The following is a 17,862-nucleotide window of genomic DNA, read 5'->3' as shown; positions in this document are numbered from 1 at the left end:
AACTTTGTTTGATCTCCTTGAACCTAGATCTTGGAATCTCCAGTCTTTTGGGTAGAGTTACCGCCATGTTGACTCGTCCTCGGCCATAGTCCGATTCCCTTAGATGACTTCTCAACCGCCTCTATAGCTAGGCCTTTTGTAAGTGGATCCGACACATTATCCTTTGACCTTACATAGTCAATTGTGATAATTCTACTAGAGAGTAGTTGTCTAACGACATTATATCTTCGTCGTATGTGACAAGATTTGTCGTTATATATAAAATGCACCCAAACCTTCAGCCGTTAGGCATTCGCAATGTATGCATATAGGAGCCAACGTGGACCATAATGGAACGTTTTTCAAGAAATTCCGGAATCATTCAACTTCTTCACCGATCTTGTCTAAAGCTATTAATTTAGACTCCATTGTAGAGCGAGCGATACATGTCTGTTTGGACGATTTTCAAGACACTGCTCCGCTACCAATAGTAAAAACGTATCCACTCCTGGATTTAATTTCATTTGATCCAGTGATTCAATTTGCATCACTATACCCCTCAAACCGTGTGATATTTATTATAATGCAAAGCACAGCTTAGAAAATGGGATATATCATAGATCATAATACATGTGGATGGTTGGCATTAGTTGTGGCCACAAACTTTTACCAATATGTATATTTCTCAACCATTCCACTTCTCGTAAATCTACTTCTTCAAATATTCAACTAATAGCACATTCACCGATGTGATGATCTAAGCTATTGTCAATTCTTATCCGATGTGATGTGATATTGGTTTTTCGATTTATAGACCAGTGAACTTATACGTTCAATGAACCGTCTTGTTTTTTCAAAGAGTTATCTTTCAACAAACACATTTTATCATGAAAAGTCACAACCTTTAAAGTGACATCCGTTTATGCAAGACCATAACATTGTATTTCTAGTGATATCCCTTCATAAAATTAATGAACACAACCTTTAAGGAAAGACATATGATCATCTATCAAATGAGTAGTTCGATCAACCAGTCCACACCGAGACGGAATGAGTTATGTGAAAATTTCACTAACTACCATATCAATTTCCACCAAGGACATATATTGTGGAGTTGACATATTACAATGATGTTAATAAATCAAGTTTTCTGATTTTATCACGGTATTAGATCTATTTCTTTTACTGTTGGTGGCATATTCTACAAAAACACAATCAACGCTATTCAGTCCTATTTTAACCCTTTTGGGTTTAGGAGCTTGCACTTTAGCTAAACACTCCCACACTTTGAAGTAATTCAAGTTAGACTTTCTTTCTTTCCATCTTTCATATGGAATAGATTGCGTTTTTCCTATGGGGCACTCAATTGATTATTTAACTAGCTGTAAGGATAGCGTCCCCCCACATTTCTGGGACAAAATCAAAACTTATTAACAAGGCATTTTAATAGTTTGATCTCCTGTTCTTATCAAACTAACATATGTATATCTTTATTAACCCGAAATATTATACACATATTTCATGATCTCAAACTAACATATGTATATCTTTATTAACCCGAAATATTATACACATATTTCATGATCTCAAACTAACATATGTATATCTTTATTAACCCGAAGTATTAAATACATATTTCATGATCTCAAAAACATTTCAAGTATCACAGTAAGTTCAATTCACACCTTCCAACCATGGAATAATTTTTCACATAATTTTATGCATGCTACCATATTACATATCAACTACTGATCAATTTCTTGATGTGCAAATAAAATATTCTTTGAGATCCTCAGATAATAAATGTTTATCTTAACACTTATAAAAACTGAATTTCATAAATCATGGTCGAAAATTAAAACCGAACAGAGTAAAAAAAGCAAAACTCGATTTTTCATTTCCATGAAGTAATTTCAATCCTCCAGCAAGGATGTAAGATAGTTCCCTTGTTGTCGAACGCCACTTGTGACTTTTACAATTGCTTAGTCTAGTGGACTCTCGAGGAGAAACGACTCCAATAATATTTAACAGTTGTATCTTCCACAACCATTTTCTCGGTACAAAGAAAAGGTGCTTTAATTTTACCATCAACAGTTAGTTACCCGATGCCAAAAACACTCGTTATCATCATCATTAGACCGATTTGAGATGTACATTTTCTTTATCCTTATCCTTGAAAAGGATACAACAAATGTGATACTAGATCACCAATAATAATTTCGTTCCTTTTCTCTGATCAATCAGCCCGCCGCTTTTATTTAACCAGATTTAATAAACGACAAAGTTTTTATATCTTCAAACCGAATACAAATCAAACATATTTACTCGGTGAAGTTTTCAATCTTCAAACCGAATAATTTCTAACACAAATAGATTCGATAAATCAGTGAAATTTTTATCTCTTCAAACCGAATAAACAACCGGCGAAGATTCTATATCTTCAAACCAACGAACGTTACTAAATCGGTAAAGGTTTTATGTTCTTTAAATCGAGTGGTAACTTGGAGTAGAAAATCACGCAGATTTTAATCTCCAAACAACGGAGTAGAAAATCACAAAGGTTTTAATCTCCAAAAAGAGTTTTTTTTTTCCTTCTGAAAAGTTTTTTTTTTTTTTAAATCTGAAAAGAATACTTTTTTTTTTTAATTTGTGAAAAAAAATAATTTTCTTCTCTTTGAAAAGAGTAACTTTCTTCTCCAGTACATCAAAGAAGAAACATATTTTCACCGTTGGATTCCAAAATTCCTGAAAATTATAACTGATACTCTTAACGAATGAGATTTCAAGTTAACTTGCCGAGACAAATTTTCAGTACTTTGCTATTAATACTCCACTTTTCAAATTCTCAATTTGTCATAATAGATGAGATGTAGGAATTACCCCATACACCTAGTTATCATGCCGTCCACTTATTCGAAATAAGACTTTCAGACGAAGTTCGCATTGTTGGACACTTTCAACTCTCAAACACCACCGAATAGGTTTGAGACGTCAATTGGCAACGCTTTAGCCGATTCCTTTTGTTCCTGCAATATTCAGACTGTGAACCAATATTACACACATACCACCATATGTAGAGATCCAACATGATCTAATCTGATATATTATTGACAAAATTATATCCTTTGATTTGAAGTGGTAACATTGATATAATATCATAATAACCTTTTTGCTTGAAAAGAGTTGGATCTAGTTATCCGGAAAGCAGAGACACTTTCTGCAGCTTCAATCGTCATCAAATAAGTCTGAACTCTTTAATTCGCATTGATGCGATCCGTTTGGTTATCTCAATAATTTAAACCATTTTTTTCCAAGTAAGTGTCTCCCTCCTTATAAAGGAATCTCCATGTATGGTACCTTTTCTAATGTCTCTCTGTTAGAGAGCAAGATACTAATTCTATTATTTCTAACATCATTTTTACATGATAACAGTTGGAGAAAAGACACGTCCCTCTTTGTCTTGGACGCAAATAAAATATACTATGATATTGTCAAACCATAAACATCTATCCTACCATTTATTAAACATGATTTTTATAAATTATAAAGGATACAAATTTAAAGATGAGTAGAGTAAAGAAAGTAGAACCCGATTTATCATCGAACTTATAATTCGACTACGAACTTGCCGTCATGTCATTAACCAGATCAGATTCACCGTTGAAAGCATATTGGTGCGCACTAATAAGAGAATTTGAAAAACCAAAGTCTTTATTCACTTTGTGTGCCTTAAAATATTCTCATGGCCTCGATCTTTCTTTTCCTCGCCGTGTTCCGCCTGCTTCTAATAATCATATCTTGCTTTACAATAAAGGATATGGATGGCAGGATGGGCTGCATCCATGTCGCTCAACAATTGATGGTCATGTTTATCTTTGCAATAGTGTGCCTACTAGACCATTTTTAACATCTGTGTTGTCTGAGAACTTGTTGCCTCTGTTGGGTTAGGCAACATAACTTGATTTCTCTTCTTTCACAAACAACGGCAGAAACAAAAAAAAAAAAAAAAAAAAAAAAACATATTGGTTCAAATTGGCAAATTTGATCCAAAATCTATTGGAAAGCCATGATGCCAAATTCTCCGTTCCATTGTCATTAAGATGCAATCCGTGAGTGATCTCTTCAAATTGATAAACGCCCGCCAAAGGCCATCTCGCTTATGATTTTCACAGTAATTTAGTAACGTAAATATCAAAATACTAGATTTCTGAAGCTTGTTATCTATCAGTGTTCAAACCAGTAATTCAGTAAGACCAGTAATTTAATAAAACCAGTAATTTGCTAAAACCGGTTTCTGTTTTTCAAAACCAAAACTGTTAAAGACAGAAATTAGATGAAACAGAAAATTTCCGAGCCCACAAGTTTCTTGTGTGTCCTTAAGAAATCTAATCCTCTCACAGTTGCCAAGGTTAGTGGATTAATTTCTCACAGGATAGAACGGAAAACTATTCTGCGATAGCGGCAATGCAAATTGCAGAACTTCAGCGAACTCAAATGGCGGCAGCAAATCACACGACTCTACTATATTTTTGTTTTAAAAACAAATGCAGAGAATTTAGAGGGGAGAGAGATTCAGATTTTTCGGTTTATATAATCTGCAGCAAGGCCTCTGAATGTATAAGATGTCACACCCCACCATTGGTAGGGCGTGATTGGCACTCGGCATCTTACGAAAACCGAGCGAACCAACTTATAACTTACATCCTTCGTGTCTCAAATGGAAACAATAGGTTCAAGAGGCTAAATACGAACATAATATCATGCATAAGTATATGTACATTGGACCCATGATGCCAACATTACTATTGTCACACTATGACCCAGCTGTACACAGGAACTGTTTGCAAAGCCTCTATGAACATGACTGAAGTATACAAGTCGGGACAGGGCCCCCGACATACCCTAGACAAAATCATACATACATATATATATATATATATATATATATATATATCTAGACTCGGCAGTGCTCCAGGAAGAAATGGAGCTCACCAATCAAAATTGGTACCTGAAGGCAGCCTACTGCAGAAGATCCTCGTCTCGTCTACTTGCACCTGCGGGCATGAACGCAGCGTCCACAAGAAGGGACGTCAGTACGAACAATGTACTGAGTATGTAAGGCATGAATGGTAGTATGATATCAGAGTGAAGAAAACATAAGATAAAGTAAGTAATTATACCTCGTACTCTTCTTAAGATCTCTGTCATGTAAACTACTCGTCTACAGGAAAAACATGTCATACACATCCATACACAACATACATACATATGCATTCACACGCACTTACTATACATACATCTATCATATCCGTACCCGGCCCTTTCGGGACTCGGTATCATCCGTATCCGGCCCTTTCGGGACTCGGTGTGATCCGTACCTGGCCCTTTTGGGACTCGGTGTGATCCGTACCCGGCCCTTTCGGGACTCGGTGTGATCCGTACCCGGCCCTTTCGGGACTCGGTGTGATACCTAACTGATCAGTGTGATGCAATGCATACATACATATATACATACATATACATAAAAATACATAAATGAAATCAATGTCATCATTAGCATTACCATTATCAGCATATCAATTCTTGAAGGATCAACCATCTCAAGATGAAATCGACGATGTCACGGGAGTCTCGAGAATCATGAACTTAGGTAGCACTGGAGATAGAATCGTTATCATCGTTATATCTCACCTCGAAGGAACGAGTAACATGAGGTGAGACCATCAACAATAAGTACGGCTAAGGGATTCATGGAACGGCTCAATAATCACATAATGCCCTCAAATCATAGCTTCGGAATTTCAAAGAAGAGAGTCATCATCATCGTCACAATCGTCATAGAACATATTCCATTTAACCTCATGAGAGGCTTTAAGAGTCATGAACTTCGAGCTTTTGCAAACAAGGCGGTTATGGAAACATTTATGGAATCATAACATACGAATCATGCCTTTGAAAGAAAGGGACGAGCCTTAACATACCTGGAAGCTTGCTTCTCGACTTTCTAACCTACCTCATGTATTGAAATATACATATAAATCCATTCATTCTATTGTTAGGCTCGTTGTTATATACTTATCCTAAGCCTCCAAATAAATCTTTCTAGAATCTGCCGAAATTTAGGCAGTATCTCCCCTGTTTATATGCCTAACCCGAAATCTCAATTCAGCAACCAATAACAACAACAACAATACCAATATCAATAACATCATTTCCAACACCAATATGTACCATAAAACAGCCCACACGCTATTTTTCAACATCCATAACTAACCAACTTGCTATACAATTATTTAACGACCTTATCTCCGTAAATAAACCAAAATTAACATTAATAATAGGAGATTCATACCTTATTCTTGTTAAAACAGAGATATCTTCAATATCTACCTTGAATCCACCGCAAAACCATAGTAGAATCACATCCATGCGTTTATCCGAGCTTCCATTAATACTCCTCGCTTGAAAATTGCTCACTTTGTGATCCCCCCTCTCTCTCTCTTCAATTATCTGGAAATTTCTGGGCAAATCTGTTGAAAAAAGGGGGTTCTTACCCTTTTTATAAGGGTCAAATTCGGGTCGGGGAGGGGGGGGGGGGGGGTACTGTAGGACTACTGTAGCAGGTCGGTACTGTAGCGGTACTGTAGCACGAGTTTCTGTTCTGTCAGCTGAACTTGTAACGTTCATAATTCTCTACTTCGAAGTCCAATAGTTGCGTTGGAAACTAGATTCGATGAACTTCATTTTAGGAAAAACACTTCATATGCTAAGAGATATTCGTCCGCCAAGTTGGACCAAAATTGCTCCTCATATTTTCTCTAAAGTCCGACAAACTTAATTTCCTTGATTCACTTGCCCGCCAACCCTTTCGATACTTCTCATACTTGATCTTAAACCCTTTGTCACACCCCGAACCATGGCCTGGACGTAACACGACACTCGGTGCCTGACTACATGTGACCGAGCGAACCACATGACTTGCTGAATCATCATGATGCATAACATAAGCGGAATATAACGTGAATGCATGATGAGCCTTTATAAAACATAATAAGTCATAATACTTAATAAAGTACTTGTTTAAACATGAGTGAGCCAAAATGGCTATGCGACTTCGATTATCTGACATGACATAACTGTCTGTTCTAGTCTATGAAACCTCTATCATGAGTCTGACTGAAAAACATACTTACTGGGACAAGGCCCCCAGCATACCTTTAGATGCATAACTAATCATAAGATAAAAGTTGACTAAACCCCGAATGAGATGGGGCTCACAAATAAGCTGATACGAATGCTGTCCTACTGAGCAGATGTGTCGTCCTGTATATCAGTACCTGCATCGTGAAATGCAGGCCCCCGGGCAATAAAAAGGGGACGTCAGCACATTGAATGTACTGGTATGTAAAGCAACCGGAAGAAACAACATGGAACATGGAATAACATAGTAAGAACTGAAACTGAAAATTTGGACATGAACATGAGCATGAGCATGAGCATGAGTACAAAATCATGAAATTTAAAACTGAAACTGAGTACTGGAAGCATGAGATAGTCTGTAGTAATCTGTAATAATCTGTAATAATTTGTAATAATCTGTAATACCGACATAAACCACCACGGGAAGGAGCGTGGAGTCTGATCTCTGCCCGATCAGCTAAGCCATCTCGTACCTTGCCGGGGCACGAGACATGAACATAACATGAATGGATCCAAATCCCTCAATGGGGAACATATAAAGGAATCGTCCTACTGGGCGGAGCGATTCTTATCCTACGTTGGCATACGTAGTTTCAGGCTATCTGAGCCTTCTCGGTATTATTACAACTCCCAAACATGAAAATAATATTGTTGGCTAAGAAGCCCATGACTTTCGTGAATTAACTTGTACTTGTCTTGAAATCATGATTTCACGAAAGGACTTGTAAACATATTTTCATGAAATAACTTGTAAACTTGATCATGAGAAATACCATAATGCATAATCATACGTTTGTAGCTGACTTGAAAACATGCTTGTAATTTGTAAAATAACATTTTACAATTTCATATAAACATCATGAGAACGCATGAGGAAGAATTCATGATTCATGGATTAAGCTAGGATTCCTAATGTCCGAAATGGAGGTTTAGGAACACAATAACGAACATATATACGGAATTCATGTACATACATACATACATAATTACGGGCTACCAATACATTGGGTTTAATGCCCTAGGAGTTGAACTTCATAGAATTTACTAAACGGATCATGGGGAAGAACATAGAAGTTCCCACATGTGGATGGAAGTTCTACATACCTTAACCTTCCGCTTTTGGGCGTATCACAATGTCCTTCACCCCCTTCAACTTCAATCTATAGCATACAAGTCATAGTGATTCTATATTAGCAACAATATCCATGTTTTGTTCATCTAAGCATTTTATCAAACACTTAGTGGGCATGAAGCTCTATAACCCCCATTAATGGTGTTTTCTTCACCAAATCCCCATTCTTTTACTTCTAACAATTTCTACAGTCTCAATTAGATGCAATTAACATCATTCTTCATAATCCATATGAATACAACAATCCCAAGTCATCAATCCAACAATTCTAACATAGTTCATATAATCATCTTCAACAAACCCAATTATTATACTCCCAAGAATTCATCAATTCATAACTATAAATGATTGGGGAGTAGAAATATTACCTTTTGGGTAGTCACCACGAAATCAACACCCCCAAGTCCGATCTTGGGCTTAAAATGACGACAACGACTTGTACTACACTTTTTCCTTCACGAGCTTTGGGATTCGGGGCCTTAAACTTGGTTGATTTTCTACTTTCTCTCTCTAATTTCCCTTCTCTCTCACTTCCTCTCTCTAAAATCTGAGTTTTGGAGGAAAAATGGGCTGTTAGGGTAATATTTTCTTTATATACCAAGGGGAAAATGGGTTGACCTAACTTGAAAACGGGTTGGGACCTATCTGTCTTAAAACGTCCATATCTCCTTATCCCGACGTCTCCTGTGAACCCACAACCTATGATTGGACAGTGTTTTCAATTATCTACAACTTTCGTTCTTTGAGTTTTCCCAAATTCCCAAGTTATGATAGGGTTATGGCCTCCCGAAGTCAGGTGACCCGAAACGTATATACGGACCAAGATACGGTCACTGTTACGGTCCCGTAACACGAGATACGGACCGTAACTTGGTACCGTATCTTGGTGAAAATTTCCAGTGAGTTTCTGGAAATTTTCGGGACGTTACGGTCCACTGTTACGGACCGTAACACGAAATACGGCCCGTAACGTCGCCGTTACGCTGGCAGAATTTCCAGCGAACAGGCTTCAGTAAAATGGGCATAACTCTTTGCACAGATGTCCGTTTGACCCCCGTAAGATACCGTTGGAAAGCTATTTCAAAGGGATACAACTTTCATCAAGGAAGTTTTCTCAAATTCCCAACGGATTTTCATTAAATTTTACTGGAAGTCAGACGTATCAAAAACTTAGCCGATTCTATAGGATTTCAAGTGCCTTACTATTAGCCATATTGAGACGATCATATCTCCTTGCTCCGATCTCTGATTGGCTTGATCCTTATATCGTTAGAAAGGTATTTCTACATACTACAACTTCATTGATAGTACCTTCCAAAATTCCAAACCGATCAAGGAGTTATCGCTGCCCGAAATAGGCCTATCAACCATTTTCGCAAAACGTTCAAACCTTCCATGTTTCCACTAGAACTCTAATGATATGAGCTTAAACTCAGTCCTAAAATGCGGGGTGTTACACCCTTACAACCATAAAATAGGCACATAGCACTTCAGTGTTCACAATTAAGCAGTTAACACCTACGGAACTCAATATCCGAACTGCGAGGTGTAAAGTGAAAGGGTGAGATGAAGAGGTGCAATCCAAAAGGTGGCTCTTCTATTTCCTATTCACACCCTTTAAAAAACCCAACAAAAATACATTAGGTTTATGTCTTGTATTTCTCCCTCACTCTTTTCTTCTCCCCTCTCTCTCTCCATTCCTCTCTCCAGCCAAATGGTGACACCACCATGTGATTCTTTGTCACGTTGCATTAGTAAGGAGTCGTTTGGACATGGTTTGAAACCATGTTTGGACATGTAGTTTGGATATCTTAAGTTGTATTTTCTCTTATAGACATAAAACCCCCACAAGTTGTGAAAACTATCAAAACATTTCCAATTCTTATACAATCTCACCAAATTAGTAAGTCATAGTTCATAACAAAATTAATACGCTACTAGAAGGCCTTTCTAAAAAATACAACATCAATTGATCAAACTTTAGTTCAATGAAAACGAAAATTTAACACGAATAGTAATATAACTACTCTTTAATATAACCCTCCCACATGGTAGACATAAATAAAGGTTGGTGGAAGTTAACCAGGTTGGTAAATGGTTGGTGGGAGTAATTGTTAAAAATATTTATCAACTTATGGGTCTTTTTTTATAAAATATAAACTTATGGGTCAAGTTTTATATTAATTTTTTTTTGAAACCATGGTTTGAAACCCCAAATCATGCCTTTTTGGATGATTTGGGGTTTGAAATCATGAGATGAAATGCATGTCCAAACGCTGGTTTCATCTCATGGTTTCAAACAGTATGTCTAAACGCCTACTAAGCCTATACAACAAGAAATACCAGAAATCTCAAAAGGGAAAGATAGAAATAACACTTGAGTCTCAATGGTGGTACCATACACCAACAGTGAACGGAATCCATGGCGACTAGATGCCTTCGTTGATGAACCCCAACGGTGAATGGAATCCATGGCAACCGGATGCCTTTGTTGATGAAATTCGTCGGAAAACTTGAGTTCCAAATTGATTTCGTCATTACCTCCACTGTCATTGTTATCTCTGGCCGGAATCCATGGCCAACTGACCGGATTTTCTCACATCTGAGTGTATTTCTCAGATCTAAGTGTATTTTATGTTTTGTATTTCTTAGAACACGGAAGAAAAAGGAAGTCATTACACTTCTCAGATCTGACGATACCGGAATCCATGGCTTTTTCTTTACGCTTCTCAGATCTGACGATATCGGAATCCATGTCTTCTTCTCCTTGTTGTGTCTTAGATCTGAGTGTATTCGTTATTTTTTTAGTATAAATATAAGTTATATGTATTTGACTGATTGTATTTTGGGGGAAAACTAGATGTATTTGACTTTATGTGTTGTTTGAATGATCTATATACATATGTTTGTATACAATTTTTACGAGTAAATATAGTATATTTGAAATTTTGTTGAAATACATTCAAACACAGTTGAATACATTCAACTACACCCAAAACAAAATGATACATCAATATATAAACACACTAAAATACACAACCCCGTCGTGCATTTAAATGCACTTAAAGACATCATTTTGAATACACATATATTTAGAGAAATTAAGGTTGCATGTATCCAAATACAACAAAATACATGTGACACCAGATAAAGTTGGATACAACTGAATAGTGTATTGAAATACACTGAAATACAGTCAAATACAACGAAAATGCCTAAATGTAGCTACGAATTGTAAATAGCAAAAAGGTAGTGATACGCACAAATTACACCTATCAATGGCGTAAAGCGGACGTTGTCAAATATAGTATAACCCAAACAAGATTGGGGTCGAATCCCACAGGGAATATGGAGAGAAAAGGGTACTAATTGTATGCGATATGTTACTTCCTGTATTTTTGTACGTTGGATTATTCGTAAGCTGAGGTGGGGTCCACATGTCGAGATTTTTTTTAAGGACATATGACAAGTTATATGGATAATATATGTGAAGTTAAACACAACTCAAGAAGGACTCTTGAGCCAAATCAAAGTGGAAGTCCTCCAAAAAAATGTTTTTAAGTTACGTTTTGGGTGATCTGACTTCGGGAGGCCATAACCCCATCAGTATTTGAGAATTTAGGAAAACTCCCAAAATTAAAGTTGTCGATAATTGAAATACCTTTCCAACCATAGGTCGTGGGACTGCATGTGACATCGGGATAAGGAGATATGGACGTTTTAAGGCAGAAAGGTCGAGCTGGGCAGTGGGTTCGGCCCAACCCGATTCCAAGTCCCGTCAGGTCCATTACCCATGCCATTTAAGGGAATTTTTCAGCTTTCTCCTTTATTTTTCAGACCAAAACATCCAGAACATTTCATAGAGAGAGAGAGAGAGAGAGAGAGAGAGAGAGAGAGAGAGAGAGAGAGAGATGAGAGTTAGAGAGAGAAACCAAGTTTTGATCACAATCTGAGCCCCGAATTCCGATGCTCATGAAGAGAAAAGTGTTGTACGTTGCGTTGCCTTCAATTTGAGCTAAAAATCAGCCAAGAAGAAGAGTGTTGACGAGGTTGATGTATACTTAAGGTAAGATTAAGATCCCTTTTTCGTTGTTAACAAGTTTATTTTGAGTTTTAACGGATTAGAACGGAGAAAATAGCGTTATAAACTCGTTTGTTGTTTTGTTGAGATTTATGGATTTAGGGGCTGTTTTAGTTGGATTAAATGGATGGAATTAGCTGAGTTATGATGTATAATAATTGTTGATATCGTTGTTGATTTTGTTGATAAGTTGTTGTTCTTGAATTTGGGAGAATAAAGTGCATGAAGATATTGTATACAAAGCGTATACCGGGCTGTTTTGTGACAATATTTTGGGGCTATTTTATATGATTTTCGTGGCTGTTTTGTGACAATATTATGGGGTTGTTTTATGTGATTTTCATGGCTGCTTTGTGATAATATTTTGGGGCTGTTTTATGTGATTTTCGTGACTGTTTTGTGACAATATTTTGGGGCTGTTTTATATGATTTTCGTGGCTATTTTGTGATGATATTTTGGGGCTGTTTGGTATGATATTTGTGGCTGTTTTGCGATGATATTTTGAATACTGTTTGGTGGTTGTTATGAACTATTTTGTGGGCTGGAATATCGTGGGATTGGCTGTAGTTGTTGTTGTTGTTGTTATACTATGGATATACGGAAATAAAGAAGTGTATACAAGCATTGGCATCCGAATGTATATTGGGCTGTTTTGGAAGTAATTTAAGGATGGATTTAATTCTAGTTTGATATGAAATTGTTGCTATTGTTGTTGTTGGTATTTTGATTGATGTTTGGCTAAATTGAAATTTCGAGGATTATTAAGTTTGCAGGGAAAATGCTGCCCGAATTATGTTAAGTTTCATTCGTACTTGGATTGGTCAGTAAGTGATGTGGATAATCTAACTGTGGCCTATGTTATCTTAATTTTAGACCTACGAGCTCGAGAAGTAGACGTTGGACATTTAGATAGAGTTCAAGGTATGTAAAGCTAACCCTTCTTTCTTTTTGGCTTGATCCATATGAAACAAACAGACGACAAATGTATAACTCCAAAGAAGCTCCTTCTCTTAGAGACACGAGGATGGCTAATGTTCTTGATTTCCAGAAGCTATTTTATTATGTCTTGATACGTGTCTATAATTCCAGCCGTCCTATTTTGATATAATCCATAATGACATTCAAATGGCAACTGGTCATCATCAAGGTCAGTAATTGTGAATATAGTAAGAAAATGGATTGAATGTATATATATTGATGATAAGTTCAGTTATAAAGTGTGAACAGAAGAAGCTGAAGGAATTAGTAAAAAGATAAGTAAGCAGGGTATATGTTAGATATGCTGCGAATGTTGCAGGTATGATTGAAATGTCACTAAAGATTTAAAAGGGAAAGTAAACAGAAAAGTATAGCAGGTACAGTTTGAATTCGACATACGAGGTAAGTTCATCATTTCCATACAGATGTTGATATTGGGAGCCCTGTGTGCCTATGATATGCTATATATATATATATATATATATATATATATATATATATATATATATATATATATATGTCGGCCCTGTGAGGCATTGTTGGTATTTCCCGTGTGCAGGTTTTGGAATTGTAAGAAATATAGAGGAAACTCTGCCAAAATTTTACTAGAAATAAAAAGAGAATGAGATATAGGTTCGTAAAAAGTCTTAAAAGGTCATGTCAAAAGTAATGATAAGATTTGACTAAGTTGCGAGTACGGCTGACTTCGAGAAATAAGTTAACCGTTGAATTGATGGTAATAGTAATTATGAGGTCGATATCGATATGGTAAAAAGGAATGCTAGGACAATTTGGAAGGGCTTGTGATAATAAGAGATGATTTAGAAAAGGCTGACAAATCTTAATAGAGTGTTATATGGAGGTATTAACTGAATTGATAAGCAGGGATAAATTACGACGAGTTTATAGTTAGAAGAAGTAATAGTATGATTGAGACAAGAGTACAGACAAAGAAGAATTGTGACGAATATGAATGTATTGATAAGACAGCTTGTGAGGTATTAAGGATAAGATTGACCAGAAAGGGTAAAAGGTTAAGAAGTGTTACACTATAGGATTGATAAGGATTGTTATGAAAATGAGTAAAGCCTAGCGAGGAAGTGACTAAAAGATATGACGTGATCTATGTGACTAAAGTATAAAGGCGAGCTATAGAACGAATAAGAAAGACTTAGAAAGTTCTTCTATAGGGAAGTTTAGAATAAAGATTATATGATAACGGAAATGATAGCGAGTACAAGAGAAGAATGAGTTAATTGGAAGAAGGAAATAAGAAGAAAGCGAGATAACAGTGCAGTAATAGATTATGACATGTATAGCTGAGAACACGAGTAATATAAGTGACGGAACTGTGAAAGACCAAACTATAGAAAGATGAGCAACGAGGTAGAATGAATGTTAGAAAATGACTGGGATGATAAGGACAAGTAGGGATGAAGAGAATACGTTTTGAAAATGAGAAAGGGATTATGCAGAAGTAGTATTTTCCGAAGGATATAGAGGTAGCATGAGATTCCTCGTGCACAAAATAAAAGATGGACATAGACTGGAGAAATGGTAAGGGAATACCAAAGGAAGCACCCAAGATAGACATAATTAATGGAGTACGAGTATAAAATAAAAGGGAAATATATAGCTACGAATTTAAAGGTGCAGTACAATGACAAGGTGAAAAGATAAGACTGTCATTAAGATGAACTTGATATGATTTTGAGTAAGTTAGAAGTCGGTGCTGGGTACACAATAAGGGTAAAAGAGCATAAGGCATAAAAGAGTACTGTGTGTGTATGACTTCACCTCGAAAACAGTGAAATCCTTAAAGGACTAGGGCTGTAGGTTTGAAGAACAAATGATGTATTGTAAATCTATTAGAGGAAACATATGATACAGGTTGGGATAAAGATAATGCTACAAGAGAGCTTTGGACACCTATCATCAGAATATAAGTGCTACCTAATTGAGAATTTGGAACGACTACAAGTACTAATTAATTATTGATTGGAGTAAGTGGAATGTGGCCTTGGATGAGTTGCTACATGGGTTGCATTACTCAAGAATAGATGGTCAGATGAAATTTCGTACTATATATAAAAAAAGGATCAGAGGAATTTGAGATTGGAAATAGGGGCATAGAGCTGAATATAAACAGACAATGGTACAAGTACACCCTTAAGGGGGGAAGCGTGTCACACCCTGATCTTACTAGGGTGTGATGGGCACCCGACCCCATATTCGAAGCCGAACGAACCCGCTGACTCATATTACATGCATAATATCTTTGGACTCTTAAATCGAATAAGAATGAAATACATAGTAAGCTTTCAAAATCTTTCTTTTCCATCGTACTCAAATCAAATAGAATCTGTAATCACATGGACTTTATAACATAACATAAAATGACACATCGGCTGGTGGAGTCGTTTACAATACCGACACTCTATACCCACGACTCTGTCTGCAAAGTCTCTAACTTCAACCAAGACATCATAGCATAGTACTCTGACTCAGCAACACTCCAGGGCCAAATGGAGTTTGCCAACTTCGCTGGAACATCTTCTATAATGGCTTCTACTCATCTGGGTGTACCTGCGCGGCATGAAACGCAGCCCCCCGAAGAAAGGGTCAGTACGAGCAATGTACTGAGTATGTAAGGCATGAATAGTAGCATACGAGGGATACATAGCAGGAATAATGACATAAAGGAAACATAGAGCATATCATGAAATAACAGAGCAACTTGTACATTTGAGTGCCTTTTGGCGGGTACCATGCATGCTTAGTGCTGCGGAACGTGCAGCCCGATCCATACATATATTATATTGCTGCGGAACGTGCAGCCCGATCCATATACATTGCTGCGGAACGTGCAGCCCGATCCATATATATATATTATACTTTACTTTCTTTGAAAACATCTCTTTTTCATATATATAGAAAATAGTACATATCATATTGCCGAGGCGTTGGCTCCGATCCATTTAACCACATATCCCGCGTCCGGACATCCCGCGTCCGGACATCCCGCGTCCGGGACGATATCATACTCCAACTGATCAGGTGGCTATGCGTCTATAGCGCCTCACCTTTCCCCTTACCCCATATACATATACATATACATATATCATATCACAGCATGCAAGAGAGCCCAAAGAAAGTCATGTATCTATCGGAGTGACGTAAGGTCGGTAACCTCCGACTATATTATGGAATAATCATCACGACTTTGTCTCACCTTGAAGGAACAATTATTATAAGACGAGACTAGCAACGAATAACAACGTTAAGAGAACATGGAATAAGATCATAAATCTCATAAGGCGTCGCTTCGTATACATATGCACATAGAACAAATTTTCAAGACTCGATGGGTACGTACATAAGTCGACACCTGAAGGCTCAGAAACAAGTTTCGAGTCAATCCGACTTAGTATAAGAAAGTTATGAGCGTTTAAAGTACAGAACCTTCTACGAACGTTTCAGAAGCCATTTTTGAAAAATCAAAGCAGTAATCATACCAAGTACCTTTAAACATGAAATCATTCTTATCATAGTTATCATAGAATATTCTCATCCTTGACATCATCAGTGTCATTGTAAAGCATATCCATCGTTATTGTCATAAGATCTTACAAAATCATAAACCTCTGTTTTGGTAGAATACGGATACTTCGGAAAAACATTTACGAGTTATCGGGAAGAGAATCATGCCTTGAAATCATAAACATCTAACTTTTGAAAACAAGGAAAATATGGATGCAATTATGAAATCATAGCATCGGAATCATGCCTTGAGAGAAAAGGGACGAGCCTTAACATACCTGCTCCACGTCCTATTAGCTACGCTTAATTGTCCAAGCTCGTTATCGCTAGTCTACATCCAAGAAGATTTACATAATCATTAGATTCATCGTCACACACACTTGTCTTAGTCCTTCAAATAAATTCACTTATGATCTGCCGAAATTTCGGCAGCACCTCCCCTGTAAATACACCATCCCCGAGAATCTAACTCGGCCCAAATAATCAATCAACAATCCGAGAATTCAACTCGGCCAAACTATCAACAACAATACCACCAATCATACCAACAACATCAATAATCAATTCAAGACGCATTCTAACATTCACAACCTTTGTCATACAATTTAACGACATTTCAATTATATTCAATTCAATTCACATAACATTCAAAATGACTCAATCAACATACTACTTCACCCGACACCTTCCAAATTCAACAAGAACAATAACAGCCTATTTCCTTCTTTCAAATTCAATCACCACAACCCAACTTACAATCTTCCAAACAAATGTCTCACTTCCAAGTTCATGAATTATATTTACAACCTACACATTAGCAATATCATTCCTACAAATATAAGAAACCATACTAATGTCACACTAACTTCTTCCATAATCCAGAAACAATCACAACTTCATTTCTAACCATTAAATCCTCATTTTTCATCATAGAATCTACCACAACAACAA

General features: G+C 36.7%; 1 long non-coding RNA gene across 1 annotated transcript; it reads right to left on the bottom strand.

Moving 5' to 3' along the window:
* Positions 1-7,012: 7,012 nt before the first annotated feature.
* On the bottom strand, positions 7,013-8,895 carry LOC132605294 (uncharacterized). Its single transcript, XR_009569132.1, has 3 exons — positions 8,680-8,895; positions 8,284-8,339; positions 7,013-7,316 (listed from the first exon to the last, which is right to left on the bottom strand). It is a non-coding gene; the product is annotated as an uncharacterized LOC132605294 (long non-coding RNA).
* Between the last annotated feature and the right edge of the window lie 8,967 nt (positions 8,896-17,862).

The sequence above is a fragment of the Lycium barbarum genome, chromosome 8 (assembly GCF_019175385.1).
Source record: "Lycium barbarum isolate Lr01 chromosome 8, ASM1917538v2, whole genome shotgun sequence".
In the NCBI taxonomy this organism is placed as follows: domain Eukaryota; kingdom Viridiplantae; phylum Streptophyta; class Magnoliopsida; order Solanales; family Solanaceae; genus Lycium; species Lycium barbarum.
The sequence above is the reverse complement of the archived record's forward strand: the minus strand, read 5'-3'. Positions and strand labels throughout refer to the sequence as shown.